Here is a 17,357-nt window from a genome sequence, read left to right as displayed (position 1 = left end):
TAGTGGCATTGGGGGGGGGGGGGGGGGGGGCAGAAATCAATGTCAGTGCCACACCAGCCCATACAGTAACAAACAATGGACAAGGAGTTCTAGGTTAATTTAGTTTAAGACAATTTATTTGTAAGTTACATTTCTCTGTATATATGTCTGTATAAACGCCTGATGATGAACAGAAATGTTCAAAACGCGTTGTATTATATTAGATTAAACATAAAACAAAAAATAAAAAAGTGATTGGTAGCAGAAATTACAAATAAATAATTATACTACAGTCACGGTTCACAAACATAGCCATTGTGGCCGAAAATAAATAATCCCAAGTCCTCTCAGGGATTGACGCATTTAGATCAGTGTGATTCTATACCATCCACAAAGAAACTGATCCATTGCCTTAGAGATACTGGAGAAGGATAATAGATTCTACTTCTTTTAGGTTTTTAAGACAGCCCATGATGCATGACAGCACAATGAACACAAAAAATTTTAGTCATAGAGGCAATAAGGAAACATTGTTTCTTCTTTATGCCAATCATATGAAACTTCAACATTTTCAAATATAGTCATGATGACATTTTGTGTAACCACAAGAGTATGGGAATGATGGTAGAGCTACCTTTACAATTACATAACTTGTGCCATGCTTCTCAGCTGAAAGACTACTGTTTGAAATGTACTTGACCTCTGCTATTCTCCATAAATAAACACTGCCTTTGACAGGAAAGTGGATAAACATGAACTTATGGGACTGCATTACACATTTTCATTTGTTGGTACACCAGGTTACAAACACTCCTGTGTTCCACAATAGTCTCTCCTTTTCATTTGCCTTCTTTAGAGGACATTTGACAGTAATATCTCTACTAGAATCTTTATTTATTTATTTATTTTTAATGAAGTTCACATTGGATTGGTGTCGTGACGTAACATGATGCGTATCACATGCATTCTGTCTGCTCAGAATAGTGTCAAAAATGCAGTTATAAAAAAAATTGTGTAATTTCAGTGTAGAAAGATAGGAACCAAGGTTTGGAAATGAGGTGTTTATATTGGGTTATTCACATTGTTTAGCAACCCACATAGAGACAATACAAAAACTATGGGAATAGTCTCATACCGTGAAAAATGTTACAGGGGCTGTATGGTGATGAGGAAGACAAGGCAGGCGATCAAGTGGTAAGGAAGGAAGGAAGGAAAGAAAGAAAGTGGGAGACTTTAATTAATTCTGTCATTTGAACCCTCTGAAAGAAATGATTCTATTGCCTCCTTTTTTTCCCCTCACCCCCCCCCTTCTACAAGTCTTGAGAGGTTTTTGGTCAAGTATTGTGTTAGACACACAATTCATTAATCCTTTTGTTGCTCCGCATTTGCACCACTCATCAAGGATATGCATGAACTATTGCAGTTGAGTCGAGTGATTGATATATAAACTGTAACATGCCATTTTAATAATCGATAACTATCTCATGATGAATTCACTGCACAGGTGTTTGTAATTTTTTGTTTAAATTGAAAGCCATGATCACTTACATTTATTTTAGTTTTGTTACTTAGCTAGTTTTGTTGTTGGGCTCAATGTCTGAAGTTGAATTACAATGTTGTATAGTTCTCGTATGAAGAAAACTGTAATTTTTTTGAGAAATGTTTGATTTGTTAGGTCACTTCAATGACAAAATAATAATACTGAGTCCCTTTTTGCTTCTGTAATATAAAATTCTCAGCTAACTGGTTCAGCAATAACAGACAAATTCCACGTGAATACGTATTTTATTTGCTCACATGAGCTACAAAATTCCAACTTTGTTACATCTGCACAAAATATGTTTACTTTTTACAAAAGGCTCCACCAGACTGCCACCTTGCAGTTGATTTTTCCACAAAGTGCAAGAGAGAATAGAGCACATTTGACATGTACAAAAAATGATGAAACCTCGATGGAATTTCATGTCTTTATTGTACTGGACTTAATTTTACTTTCAATATTGGTGATGTGCGTAAGTAACGCATTGTAATACCATTCTGAGTAAATATTCTCTTTCAATTTGAGTACGCTGGGCATCCTTTCAAAAAAGTTTCTGAAGGTGGTTGCTTTCGGGTGAGGCAAGAATTAATGTGACATTTATGAGATGTCTAAATTAAAGGCAGATCAAAAAATGATAAAGTATGTTTGGCTCGAATGGCACTGTGTAGTTGTCGGACAAGATCCAGTGCAGGCTGTCTTTGGAACTGATGTATTTATTCACCTAGGGATCATCTCACGGTGATGTAAGATTTGTTATCACAGTACATTGAAAATAAATAACTCTAATATACACACACATCCAGGATAAAAGTATGTGTCACGAGGATAGAACAGGTGGTCAGTTACGGCCTTACTGAAGGAACCATCCTGGCTTTTGCTGAAATAATTTAGGAAAATCTAAATTAGGATGGCGAGACAGGGAAACTCTGTCTCCCAGAATATGAGGTCAGTGTCTTAATGACAGCAGTTCCTTGTTCTTTGGTCCCTGTTGTACAGTGTGCTTCTTATCATGAACCAGTTTATGCTGGGAAATTAAACAGTTCCAGTTTTGTCCACCCATTGCAAATCTGGCACTGTGAATGCAAGAAAGATGTACAGAAATGTTTCTGTAAGTAATTTATTAGGAACAGTACACGGGTGGAAAAGTTCAAATGAGTGAGAAAGGCACAATGTTGATGTTTATTATTAACTGCTGTTTACAGAACTTATTCAGGATGAGCACTGGAGATGTTGACAGGATGTTGCATCTGTACAACAGTTGCTCACAGCAGTTTCAGTGGGATCTGAGTAACCTATTCCCTATATACAGGCCTTCAGATCAGGTAGGGATCGAACGTGTCTGTGGTAAACACATTCTTTTATGGTAGATAGTCCCAGAGCCAAAAGTCACATGGGTTCTCATCACCTGATCTGGCAGGCCATGCATCTAAAACCTTTGGAGAAAACACATTCATGGAAGGTTGCATTAAGCAGATTTTTCACTGTTCTAGCAATGTGATGTGTAGTCCCATCTTGCCTGAAAACAGTGATTTCCCTACGGTTGTGCTCTTTCAAATCAGGAATCGTGCTGTAAAACAAGGTCTCAATAATGTGCAAACATAACGATACACCTGACAGGCCCTCTAGTTATATTCTCTTCAAAGAAGAGCAGACCAAGAATAAAGATGCTTGTGAATCCACACAACACAGTCACGTAAAGTGAATGCAGTAGTTCTTTGTGTACAATATATGATTTAACAGTGCCCCTAATTTTGAAGTTTTGTGTATTCGGTACACCGTGTTGTGTAAAATGTGCCTCGTCACTCGATAGAATATAGCCGGCCACACTTAAAACTTCCGTCTGTGCTGGAAACCAAAGAGCAATGTCAGAAGTTGCTGTTGATCATGAGGTTTGAATTTCTACATCTTGCCGGATCTTGTATGGGTACCATTGTAATACAGCCTGCAGAATTTTCTGTACTTTTGACCCTGAGGAAGACAATTCTTGCAACACTGCACAAAAATTAGCTCTATCGGGGACACGTGCTGCATGGTCAGTTATAGCAACAGTAACCTTGTCAATAACTTCCACCAGTATAGGACGCCTTCCTCTTCCGTTTGCTACCCAAGCTGACCCGTGTTTCCGAATTTCATTATCATATTTCTTAAACCATTTAATGGAATCTGGCCTCTCCTAAAACCTTTCACTCAGCGATACTCTCAGTGCAACACTGTAATTGCTGCCATTCACGTAAAACAGTTTCACTAACAGCACATGGTCTCTGTTCTTGATAGCCACCTGTTCACTCATGTTATATCTTGTCAAATGACAGCAAGGATGTCATACTGCCACTCAAACTGCATACAGCACCAGATTTGCACCTGGTGGCCATAAATGTAACTATTTTTTTTCCCCAGCATAAATCGGTTCCATATAAACACATTAGCATATTTACCAATTTTTGCAGCCATACAATAATTACAGCATACATAGAACCTCTGTGAGGAACCGCACTTTAATTATAACCACCCGATATTATAATGTGAGAGGGAGTTCTTGTCATTCCCTTTCATTAATAACCACTGTTCTGAATCTTCTAAGTAATCTTTAATTGTGTAGCAGGAGAAGTTTATGTCTCTCAGAAGTTCAAGAAGGGATGCATTCAATGTACTAACTGCATTTGTTTTCTAGACTCCTTAAGTGCATGCATGGTGCTGTGGCCTCTTACTGAAAACGAAGTGCGCACCTTTCACATTTGTTAGATCAGCAGCACTGTCAAGGAAAGCGCTATTTCTGTATGAAATTAGTATAGCGGTATTTCAATACCACATTGAATACTGATTTTGATCTGACATTGAATGTACCAGATGCATATGCCCACACTACTACTAGTACTGAACCTACTACTGTTCCTTGGTTAGAAGCATGATTTCTACAAACTTCAATTTTCCTGTTATTTTTGTTGCACAGGCTCATTGAAATACCTGTCATTGCATTTTCTTTAGTAGCAGTTGTTGCTAGGTATATGGACAAACGTCCACACTGAAGACAATTCTGTTCATATTTCAGTGTTACTGATCCACTGAAATACCATGGCTGTGAGATGAGGAACATCCTCAGATGCTAAATGAAAGGCATGAACTTACATCCAAACTTGAAATCTGCTGCATTAGGTTAGACCAAGGTTTCCCAAACTGTGTTCTGTGGAATTTTGGTGCTTCATGGGAAGTGAGTAAATGATCCAAGAAAAACTATTTACAACATGGAATTTTGTGTTTCTGACATTCCGACAAAATCAATTGTAACTTTTTAAAATTTTTATTAAGATTTCTGTGTTATTAGGTAGGATTTAAAATTGAAACAATCACTAAATAAAACAAATTTTATTCATTTTTTAAAAATTTTGTTAACCTTCAGCACAAACAATGTGTTCCATCAAAGTGCTAGGATTCTAAAGAGTTCTGTCAGAGAAAAAGTGTGGGAACCCCCGAGTTAGACTTTATGTTGCTGCCATTTGTCTTTCATTGGATTGTGCCAGTGAAATAAAAAACTCTTTCTCAAAAAATGAGGTTGAGCCCTCACCTCTTGTAACTATCATAGCTGTAGATGAATATGTCTTGTGTGGGTTTTACAATTTAACACCAGAAAAGAGGTTTTATTTGTAGGCTGCTGAATGAGGTCTTTAAAACTGAGTAGCTATTCATTTGTGTTTGCTGACTATTGTAGACTGTGAGGGTAATAAGGTTTCAACATTGTAATGCCATTATACACATTAATGTATTTTATCTTATACAGAGCTTCTTACAAGGTCCTGCGGCTAAGAAGTAGTCTTACGCATTGACAAGCAGTGATGTCTGGATATGGAGTGCAGCTTGTGATGTGCACTGTGAATGGAAGAGTTTGGGCAAGAACTGCCTGAGGTGTTTCACTTTCCTCTATGTGTGAAACATTGCAGGGAAAGTCCACAGAAAATATGTTTCAGGTAAGATTTCCCATTGGACTGGTAGTAGTTACGTCGAACAGTTTTATGGTGGTTAAAACTTAGCTAATTTTCTGTTGAATTTGCAGCTTTTGTAGCAGTTTGTAAACAGGTGTTTATGGTGCAGTGTGTCAAATAATTATTCAAAAGAGAGGTTAACAGGAGTTTTGAAATATGTCTTTTTTTAAGTAATTTAATTGACACCTGATAAATTTTGATGCAAGGTGAATATTGAGGATGCAACTGATTGCTGTTCTCATTTCTTGTTTTAGCACCTAAGCACAGCTGTTTTGGATAATCTCCAGATCGTTATCGGATGTGTGCTTGGAACTGAAATACAAGTGCCTGTAATTCCTGTCCCTCAAATTAACCCTCAGGGCAGATTGGCTGGTAACTATATGCATGACACTACTGTTGTTTTTTGTTGTTGTTGTTGTTGTTGTTATTATTATTATTATTATTATTATGAGGTGCATCCAGAAAATGAGTTCCATTTGGTAATAAACAAAAAACAAGAACAGATACGGATAAACTATTTAGTGGGAAAAGCTACGAATCCAAATTGTCTTTCTACATAGCTCACACCATTTTGTAGGCAATTGTCATAGTATGGCACAAGTTTCGTAGCTTACCTCATAGGATGATGCCAACTGTGTGGTAATATGTTCTTGGAGTTTGTAATCATTGTTGGATTTTTTTGCCTCCAAAGAACATTGTCAAGCACAGAAAGAAATAAAATTGCTAGGGGTGGGGTGAGGGCTATATGGAGGATGTTCAGTCTGGCTCCAGCCAAAGTCCAGTAAGAGTTGTCATTGTTCACAGTGTGAAATGAAACAGTACCGTTTGTGAGCTTTCTATGGTTCTTTCTGTACTGCATGACACATTTCATAAGCATATCGCAGTAAACATTCGCAATCATTATCCCACCTTATGGTAGAAAAATGCACCTGTAGAATACCGTGTCCATCCCAAAGGGCTGTGACCATGACTTTTAGAGGTGTCAGAATTTGCTTGGTTTAAGACTTTACCAGTGATGCAGTGACCCCCCCCCCCCCTCCCCCATTCCATTGTTGGATTGTGAGGGGTTTCATAAGCAAACGAAGTCCCTTCTCTTGTCACTGCTTGCTTAGAAAATCATCACTATCTTTGTTGTTACATGTCAAAAAATGAAGAGCACTGCTCAGACATTATAAGGGTTTTTTTTCCACACAAGAAACACAATTTTCCAAAATTTAGTTTTTCAGAAACAGTTTCATGAACAGGTGATTGTGAAATGTGAGGTAAGTTCTTAGAAAGATTCAATCTCTTAACACATGGCCAGTAGAGTGGTGTGCTGACTACATGCCTCTCCATATCCGCATCCAGCATCACCTGTGGGCTGAGGATGACATGGTGGCTGGCCAGTACTGTTTGGCCTTCATGTTCATGGCCTGTTGAGGCAGAGGTTCCCCCACCACCTTCTGTCAGTTGATACTGTCAGTGGTTTTCCTTCATGAGTCCTTCAACTGCACAAAACAGTTTATCATTTAAAAAAATGCCAGCCCACTTCATTCATAATCGTGCACTTGATTTCTTCCTTCAGTGAACTGCCAAACCGATCTCATTACCATTGACTCATTCATCTGATTTTTTACACCTACATCTATACTCCACAAACCACCACAAAGAGCATGGCAGAGGGTATGTCCCATTGTACCAGTTATTACGGTTTCTGGCCATTCGGTTCACAGATGGAGCTTGAGAAGAACGAGTGTTTGAATGCCTGTGTGCATGCTGTACTTATTCTAATCTTGTCGTCATGACCCTTACGTGAGGGGGTTGCAGTATATTCCTAGAGGCATCATTTAAAGCCAGTTCTTCAAACTTTGTTAACAGACTTTCTCGGGATAGTTTATGTCTATCTTAAAGAGCCTGCAAGTTCAGTTGCTCCAGCATCACTCTGACACACTCCCAAGGGTCAGACAAACCTGTGACCATTGGTGATGTTCTTCTATGTTGTTGTTGTTGTGGTCTTCAGTCCTGAGACTGGTTTGATGAAACTCTCAATGCTACTCTATCCTGTGCAAGCTTCATCATCTCCCAGTAACTACGGTAACCTACATCCTTCTGAATGTGCTTAGTGTATTCCTCTCTTGGTCTCCCTCTAAGATTTTTACCCTCCACGCTGCCCTCCAATACTAAATTGGTGATCCCTTGATGCCTCAGAACATGTCCTACCAACCGATACCTTCTTCTTGTCAAGTTCTGCCACAAATTTCTCTTCTCCCCAATCCTATTCAATACCTCCTCATTAGTTATGTGATCTACCCATCTGATCTTCAGCATTCTTCTGTAGCACCACATTTCAAAAGCTTCTATTCTCTTCTTGTCCAAACTAGTTATCATCCATGTTTCACTTCCATACATGGCTACACTCCATACAAATACTTTCAGAAACGACTTCCTGACACTTAAATCTACACACGATGTTAACAAATTTCTATTCTTCAGAAACGCTTTCCTTGCCATTGCCAGTCTACATTTTATATCCTCTCTACTTCGACCATCATCAGTTATTTTGCTCCCCAAATAGCAAAACTCCTTTACTGCTTTAAGTGTCTCATTTCCTAATCTAATTCCCTCAGCATCACCCGACTTAATTCGACTACATTCCATTATCCTTGTTTTGCTTTTGTTGATGTTCATCTTATACCCTCCTTTCAAGACACTATCTATTCCGTTCAACTGCTCTTCCAAGTCCTTTGCTGTCTCTGACAGAATTACAATGTCATCGGCAAACCTCAAAGTTTTTATTTCTTCTCCATGGATTTTAATACCTACTCCGAATTTTCCTTTTGTTTCCTTCACTGCTTGCTCAATATACAGATTGAATAACATCCCGGAGAGGCTACAACCCTGTCTCACTCCCTTCCCATCCACTGCTTCCCTTTCATGTCCCTTGACTCTTATTACTGCCATCTGGTTTCTGTACAAATTGTAAATAGCCTTTCGCTCCTTGTATTTTACCGCTGCCACCTTCATAATTTGGAAGATAGTATTCCAGTCAACATTGTCAAAAGCTTTCTCTAAGCCTACAAATGCTAGAAAAGTAGGTTTACCTTTCCTTAATCATTCTTCTAAGATAAGTCGTAGGGTCAGTATTGCCTCACGTGTTCCAACATTTCTACGGAATCCAAACTGATCTTCCCCGAGGTCAGCTTCTGCCAGTTTTTCCATTCGTCTGTAAAGAATTCGCGTTAGCATTTTACAGCTGTGACTTATTAAACTGATAGTTCAGTAATTTTCTTATCTGTCAAAACCTGCTTTCTTTGGGATTGGAATTATTATATTCTTGTTGAAGTCTGAGGGTATTTCGCCTGTCTCATATATCTTGCTCACCAGATGGTAGAGTTTTGTCAGGACTGGCTCTCCCAAGGCTATCAGTAGTTCTAATGGAATGTTGTCTACTCTGGGGGCCTTGTTTCAATTCAGGTCTTTCAGTGCTCTGTCAAACTCTTCACGCAGTATCATATCTCCCATTTCATCTTCATCTACATCCTCTTCCATTTCCATAATATTGTCCTCAAGTACATCGCCCTTGTATAGACCCTCTATATACTCCTTCCACCTTTGTGCTTTCCCTTCTTTGCTTAGAACTGGGTTTCCATCTGAGCTATTGATATTCGTGCAAGTGGTTCTCTTGTCTCCAAAGGTCTCTTTAATTTTTCTGTAGGCAGTATCTATCTTACCCCTGGTGAGACAAGCCTCTACATCCTTACATTTGTCCTCTAGCCATGCCTGCTTAGCCATTTTACACTTCCTGTCAATCTCATTTTTGAGACGTTTGTATTCCTTTTTGCCTGCTTCATTTACTGCATTTTTATATTTTCTCCTTTCATCAATTAAGTTAAGTATTTCTTCTGTTACCCAAGGATTTCTAACAGCCCTCGTCTTTTTACCTACTTTATCCTCTGCTTCCTTCACTACTTCATCCCTCAAAGGTACCCATTCTTCTTCTACTGTATTTCTTTCCCCCCATTCCTGTCAATTGTTCCCTTATGCTCTCCTTGAAGCTCTGCACAACCTCTGGTTCTTTCAGTTTATCCAGGTCCCATCTACTTAAATTCCCACCTTTTTGCAGTTTCTTCACTTTTAATCTACAGTTCATAACCAATAGATTGTGGTCAGAGTCCACATATGCCCCTGGAAATGTCTTACAGTTTAAAACCTGGTTCCTAAATCTCTGTCTTACCATTACATAATCTATCTGAAACCTGTCAGTATCTCCAGGCTTCTTCCATGTATACAACCTTCTTTTATGATTCTTGAACCAAGTGTTAGCTAGGATTAAGTTGTGCTCTGTGCAAAATTCTACCAGGCGGCTTCCTCTTTCATTTCTTCCCCCCCAATCCATATTCACCTACTACGTTTCCTTCTCTCCCTTTTCCTACTACCAAATTCCAGTCACCCATGACTATTAAATTTTCGTCTCCCTTCACTACCTGAATAATTTCTCTTATCTTGTCATACATTTCATCAATTTCTTCATTATCTGCAGAGGTAGTTGGCATATAAACTTGTACTACTGTAGTAGGCATGGGCTTCGTGTCTATCTTGGCCACAATAATGCATTCACTATGCTGTTTGTAGTAGCTTACTCGCAGTCCTATTTTTTTTATTCATTACGTACTCCTGCATTACCTCTATTTTATTTTGTATTTGTAATCCTGTATTCACCTGACCAAAAGTCTTGTTCCTCCTGCCACCGAACTTCACTAATTCCCACTATATCTAACTTTAACCTATCCATTTCCCTTTTTAAATTTTCTAACCTACCTGCCCGATTAAGGGATCTGACATTCCACGCTTCTGATAACGATGTCCTCCTGAGCAGTCCCCGCCTGGAGATCCGAATGGGGGACTATTTTACCTCCGGAATATTTTACCCAAGAGGACCCCATCATCATTTAACCATAGAGTAAAGCTGCATGCCCTCGGGAAAAATTAAGGCCGTAGTTTCCCCTTGCTTTCAGCCGTTCACAGTACCAGCACAGCAAGGCTGTTTTGGTTATGTTACAAGGCCAGATCAGTCAATCATCCAGACTGTTGTCCCTGCAACTACTGAAAAGGCTGCTGCCCCTCTTCAGGAACCACACGTTTGTCTGACCTCTCAAGAGATACCTCTCCGTTGTGGTTGCACCTACGGTACGGCTATCTGTATCGCTGAGGCACGCAAGCCTCCCCACCAACGGCAAGGTCCGTGGTTCATGAGGGGGTTCTTCTATGTATACATTCAATATCCCCTTTTAGTCCTATTGGTGCAGGTCCCACACACTTTAGCAATATTCTAGAATGGATCGCATGAATTATTTGTAAGCAATCTGCTTTGTAGACTGGCAGCACTTCCCAGTATTTTACCAATAAACCAAAGTCTACCACCTGTTTTACCCACAACTTAACCTATGTGATCATACCATTTCATATCCTTACAACAGGTATTTGTATGAATTGGCAGATCCCAACAGTCACTCTTTGATATTAGAGTTATAGAATACTTAGTTTTATCATTTTTGAATAGTGTACAAAGTTGCCAGTCTTTGCACCACTTTGAATTCTTAACAAGATCTGACTGAATATTTATGCAGCTTCTTTCAGACAGTACTTCATTATAGATAACAGCATCATCTGCAAAATATCGAGATTACTAACTATTAATATTGTCCGCAAGGACATTTATATACAACATTAACGCCAAGGTCCCAATACACTTCCCTGGGGCACAACCCGAGTTAGTTCTACATCTGACAATGACTCTTGATCCAAGATAACGTGCTGTGTCCTCCCTACCAACAAGTCCTCAATGCAATCACAAAGTTCATTTGATACGCCATATGATAGAACTGTTGACAATAAGCGTAGGTGTGGTACTGAGTCTAATGCTTTTTGGAAATTAAGAACCACGGCATATACCTGACTGCTTTGATCCAAAGCTTTCAGTATCTCACATGACAAACGTGCGAGTTGGTTTTCTCGTGATTGATGTTTCGGAATACATGCTGGTTGGCATTGAGGTGGTCATTCTGTTCAAAATATCTCATTATGTTTGAGCTCAGAATATTTTCTAAGATTCTACAACAAATGACTGTCTAGGATATTGGGTGGTAATTTTATGAACCATGTATAATGCCATTCTTGTAGACTGTTGTGACCTGTGTTTTTTTCCAAGAACAGGCCATAGTTTTTTGTTCAAGGGATCTACAATAGATTATAGTTAGAAGAAGGGCTAACTCAGCCACAAATTCAGTGTAGAATCTGATGGAGATTTCATCGGGCCCTGAGTTTTGTTTGCTCAAGTTTTAGTTTCTTCAGCTTCCCAATGAAGGACTCAGGACATTTCATTGAGAAGGTGAAGAAACTAAAACTCGCACGCGGAATGACATCCTGGTCAGCTTTGATGTTGTTTCTTTGTTTATGAAGTGCCACTCGGGGACACTCTGGAGCACATCGGTTCCATCTTTCTGCAAGACGTCATAAAGTTCTTTCATGCTTGTCTCACCACAAGCTATTCCACGTGGAATGGCAACTTCTACAAACAGCTGGAAGGCGTCGCCATGGGTAGTCTTCTGAGTCCAGCGGTGGCCAACTTCTTCTTGAAACACTTCGAAGCACAGGCCCTGGACTTGGCATGTTGTAAGCCTAAATTGTGGTACAGGTACGCCGATGATACCTTCGTTGTGTGGAGCCATGGTGAAGAACAGCTCGGTGACTTCCTAAGACACTTGAACAGTCTCCATGCCAACATAAAATTTACTGTGGAAGTAGAGAAGGACAAAAACCTACCATCCATTTCTAGATGTGCTGGTCACAAGGGATGGTGAAAACCTGGGACACAACGTGTATGGAAAACCGACACACACGAACTGATATGTGCACAACTATCAGATCGCCACCCAAGCTAGAAAAGATGCATGATGAAGACGCTCATAACGTGGGCAATACGAATATGTGAGCCACAGCACCTCATACGTGAAATACAGAGCACAGGTACTCCACAAGTGATATTAAAAGTATAACAGAGCCAAACACTCGGCAAAGTGACAAATCAGAAAAAGAAATGTCGAGTACGGCCTTTCTGCCATACATTCCCAGAGTGACAGACAGAAATGCCCATATATTGTGCAACACGGCATAAAGACTATCTACAAACTGACAAGGAAATTCAAAGTGTGTCTCAAATCAACAAGGGAGGAAAGGGAGCCACTTGCAATGCCAGGAATATACCACATACCTTGCACATGTGTGCAAAGTTTATATTGGAATGACTGGATGATCAATCAACACCAGGATTAGAGAATGTAAACAACATTGCAGGTTGGGGCAGGTGTAGAAATAGGGTGTGGCAGAACCCGCGCTGTGTGAGACCGGCCACATAGTAAAATTCGCCAACACGGAAGTTCTGGCTATAGAGAAGAACTATCACACCTGCTTGTTCAGAGAAGCTGTAGAAATACACAAGCATGAGAACAGTTTCAACAAGAAAGAGGAAAGCCTCAAGGTAAACGGATCCTGGCTTCCTGTGCTGCAGCAAACGACCATCACACGTAGCAAGAGACCTGCACAAGAAATGACCGCAGAGAAGACCTCGGACGTTGGTGCACCAGGTACTTACAGTCTGCGGCCACGAGCTCAGCTCCAGTCCACCACCAGCAATGGAGGGTGAAACTTTGACAATGCCAGCCACTTATTCTGGCGAAACGTCAGAAAAATCATCAGATGAACATTAGCCAAAGAACCCGAGACAGAAGCCAACAGGCAGTTAGTCATTGAAAGCTACACACATTGCTCTCTTGACAGCCAAATGTGTTTCATTCAGCACCTCTTTATCTGCAGCACTATGCTTTGTTTTACACCTACTGTGCAGTAGTCTGTTTCTTTAGAAGTTTCTTTACAGTGGATGTGTACCAGGAAGGGGGAAGGAAGCTGAAGAAACTAAAACTTGCGCAAACAAAACTCAGGGCTCAATGAAATCACCATCAGATTCTACACTGAATTTGTGTCTGAGTTAGCCCTTCTTCTAACTATAATCTATGGAGCCATAGTCTCCCTACATACATATATATTTGGAGTTTGGTAATCATTGTGGACATCTGGGGTTCCTAACTATCTGTAGGCCTACTATGAAGTTTTCAGAGAAGGCATTTAGTAATGTTACACAGGATGTATTATCATGTCCACCACAAACAAAACTGTAATTGTTTCAAGTGATTGTTGGATGATTAAAGCCTCCACTGATGATTACAGTACGAGTGGGGAACACTAGTGAACTGAGGTTTTCTGTAAAGTCTTCGGTTCCATCAGGAGATTGGCGGGCGATAGGAAGATCCAATTACCATTTTGTGCCCACTTGATACTGAGTCTTACCCAGAGATCTCACAAGCAGCTTCAGTTTTTATCTCGGTGGATTTAAACTTCTTTTCTGCTGTGACAAATACACCACTTCCATTTCCCATTTGCCTATCCTTTCGATATACATGTAAATTTTACCCAAAAATCTCACTGTTATAAAATTCAACCAGCTTTCTGTACCTAGTATTGTTTGAGTTTTGCTGCTTTTCGTGAGCGCTTCAAACTCTGGCTGGCACTTCGTTGCGAGTACTTCTGCAGTTAACCATTAGGATTTTAGTACTCACACGTTTAAACCTCTGAAATCTTTTGATGAATGCTGACTGATTTAATGATCTTGTATTCACAAAACAAATTACAGATCTAATCTCTCACGTGGTGTGATTTTCGATGAACATAATTCTAAACAGGCACTATACAGCAGAAATAACACAGATTGTACTCTAAATGATGCCATCTCCTTCTCCTTCACTCAACATGACCACATCATATCTGCCAAGCTATGACTCTAATGCTCCGTGGAAAGAAATACTTATGGCACCTGATTTCTGGACATACCTTGTATCATTTATCTTTGCTGCAGACATTTTTGTTTGAACATGTTGTGAGTTTATTCTTTCCTTTACACCGTTTTTCAGCAGCAGAAAATGAACTTTAAAACATGGTGAACAGTTGATGAGCAGAGGTTGACCTGAGTTTGTGACGATTGAGCATCAAGAAGAATTGGTGCGCAAGAGCATCAGATGCAGCATAATCAAATATTATTTTACTAACTGCACCACAACCAATTCTAAGTCACATATCCAGATTATTTGGAGAATTGCTTCTTATATGCTTGGTCAATAAGCTTTAAATCGTAGAAAAGTTGTAATTTTACATTAAAATGCAGCCATGACTAGCAAATCACTAAATTAGGTGCTTAGTTTATTATTTTTCAGTGTTTCTTCCTTGGAGAGAAATGTAATTTTAACGTTGTTCACCATTGGTCTAGTCCGTTTCACTGCTTTCTGCGAATGATTCATCGATATTGGAAATAGGTATGGTTTACAGTACATGCAAATATTTTTGCAATGTGAATTGTTGACTGTAAATTGCAACAGTTGTGAATATTGTGTTGGACAGATGTAATAGAGCAAAGTCTGTAATTTATGATTTGAGTTATAATTTTTTTTTATGAACGACGATCCAAGTAATGGTTACTTCGTGTGTCAGGAAGCGTACAGAATTGCTATTTTTCTAACAATATTTATGGGTATTATGTCGCGAACATCTATAAAAAGTTTAACTTTTATCTCAGTTATTTGTCTGACATTAATAATTTGCTCAGAGTATCCACCATTGTATTCAAGTGTAAACTTTTCCATCAACTAGTACCTTGTTTCGCAGTCTCAAACAAGTAAAGCACTAAACTTTCTCATTACAAGAGGTAGTACTGACATAGGTCAAATGAAGGCAGATACTGACAGATATTCACTTTTACATAAAGAGGGCACAATGTCCCACAGTAAACACAAGACATATCAAGGATCTTACAAGTTTAAATGTAGGTGAGAATTTAAGCACTATGATTAGCAGAAACTTTCAAACATTGCATTGTGACTCTCGGAGAAAAGAAATTAAATAAGTGATAAATGCTAACCAACAATAATCTAAAATAAATATTCTAAACGAATTATCCATTGTAATCACAGATTTACAGTAAATTGCGTTTTTAGTTAAATTTGTTGCTGATAATCCATTACACTCTAAAGCAGTAGTAATCTTCATAACTTCCATCATGCAGATAAACAGTGATCTTCATTGATTTTCAATAAAGTTGAAAGTGGTGTGAATGTTGCTACAATGAAAATACTCAGTTATGTATTCAGTTATGTATTCAGTAGTGTCAGATGCATGGAGATAGCAGGAGGTGATTGGCAGTTTTGAACCTACTACTTACATTTAGATTGAGGATAAGTTTTTTCAGTTTTTAGTGCATGTTTCTGTTCTTTATGTTACGTTTTATTCTCGTTATTTGAATGATTGAAGTTAAGATTATCAAAATAGAAAAAAAGGTAAACTGTCGAAATACAACCTGAAAAAAGAAACAGACTTTAAAAACTAAATGTAAAAAATGAGTCAGAATAGATTTGCATATTGTTTTGTCATGTGACATTGTACAGATACTGAGGACGATTTGAAAATAAATGAAATTACACACAACTGGCTTATTTTTAAAATTCTGTTAATGTACCATACATAAAATGATTTTAACAACCAAAGCCCCAAGAGCAGAAAGGATAATTTCTAATTTATTATTTATTTATTTATTTATGCATTTATTTTACCTGGCAAGATTAGGGCCTTCAGGCCCTCTCTTACACCTAACCAAGCATACTCAGATTGGACGAATTTCAGTTTGTACAGAACATTAAGGACATATAACAAGTTATACAGTATTAATGTTAAAGAAAAAAAATAGAGCTTATAACAGTAGTACAATAACTGTAACAATCAAAAAAATAATTATAACAATCAAGAATAATAATAATAATAATAGTAGTAGTAATGACTATGTATATGAAAGTAAACATATTTTCTTTTATGAATGTCAGTCCTATTGCTAGTTGGGAATTTTCTCGTTATGTTCTTGCAGCTTGTGAGTTATTCTCATTGAGCAGAGACATAAGACGATAGAATGGGGTGAAAGAGATATAGAAGAGATAGCTAGGTTAGAGGAAGAGAAATAGAATGGTAAAATTCGAAGCTATGATGGAGAGGAGAAAGAAAGAGATGAGAGGGGCACAACAATGGTTGCTATACCGTCCCTAATATGTAAGTTTTGAGTTCCCTCTTGAATGTTGAGTGGTTCTGGATAAGACGCAGATCACAGGGGAGCACGTTCCATAGTCATATGGCTGAGATGGAGAATGACACGGAGAAAGATTTTGTGTTGAGTAAAGGTACAGCCAAGATGCTAGATGTATCCGATCTGGTATTGCGGTTGTGGAATGATGATAGATGTTTAATGTGAGAAGATAAGTATTGGGGGCACCAGTGGCTAAGAAATCGATGAAGTAAGCACATCGTGTGGAGATTGCGTGCCTTATGTGGGCGTATCCAACCTAGCTGGGAGTATGAAGGACTGATATGATCATACAACCGTATATTGCACACGTATCTAACGCAAGCATTCATCACTAGCTCGAGGCATCTCGAATTTTCACTATTTGTGCCTCGTTGAACTACATCACTTTAGTAAAGATTAGGCAAAACTAGTGTTTTGACTAATTTTTGTTTAACATGGGTTGGAAATATTTTTATAAATTTTTGAATTGCATGTAGGGAGGAGAGCGATTTCCGGCAAGCTGTGACTGTTTGTTCTTCCCAGTTTAGGTGTTCATCCAAGATTATTCCAAGGTCTTTTACATTTTTTTGGTATGGTAGTTGGGTACCATTGAGGAGTATTTGAGGGACTGTTTCACGAAAGTACCGGCTGATTAACTTTGGATGAGATA

At 38.7% G+C, this 17,357-nt stretch overlaps 1 long non-coding RNA gene across 1 annotated transcript; it reads left to right on the top strand.

The window, feature by feature from the left end:
* Positions 1–1,737: 1,737 nt before the first annotated feature.
* On the top strand, positions 1,738–16,062 carry LOC124550616. Its single transcript, XR_006967728.1, has 3 exons — positions 1,738–5,481; positions 5,751–5,868; positions 14,499–16,062. It is a non-coding gene; the product is annotated as an uncharacterized LOC124550616 (long non-coding RNA).
* Positions 16,063–17,357: the final 1,295 nt, after the last annotated feature.

This window comes from Schistocerca americana, chromosome 9 (genome assembly GCF_021461395.2).
Source record: "Schistocerca americana isolate TAMUIC-IGC-003095 chromosome 9, iqSchAmer2.1, whole genome shotgun sequence".
NCBI classification, from domain to species: Eukaryota; Metazoa; Arthropoda; class Insecta; order Orthoptera; family Acrididae; genus Schistocerca; species Schistocerca americana.
This window is presented reverse-complemented; position numbering and strand designations above follow the sequence as displayed.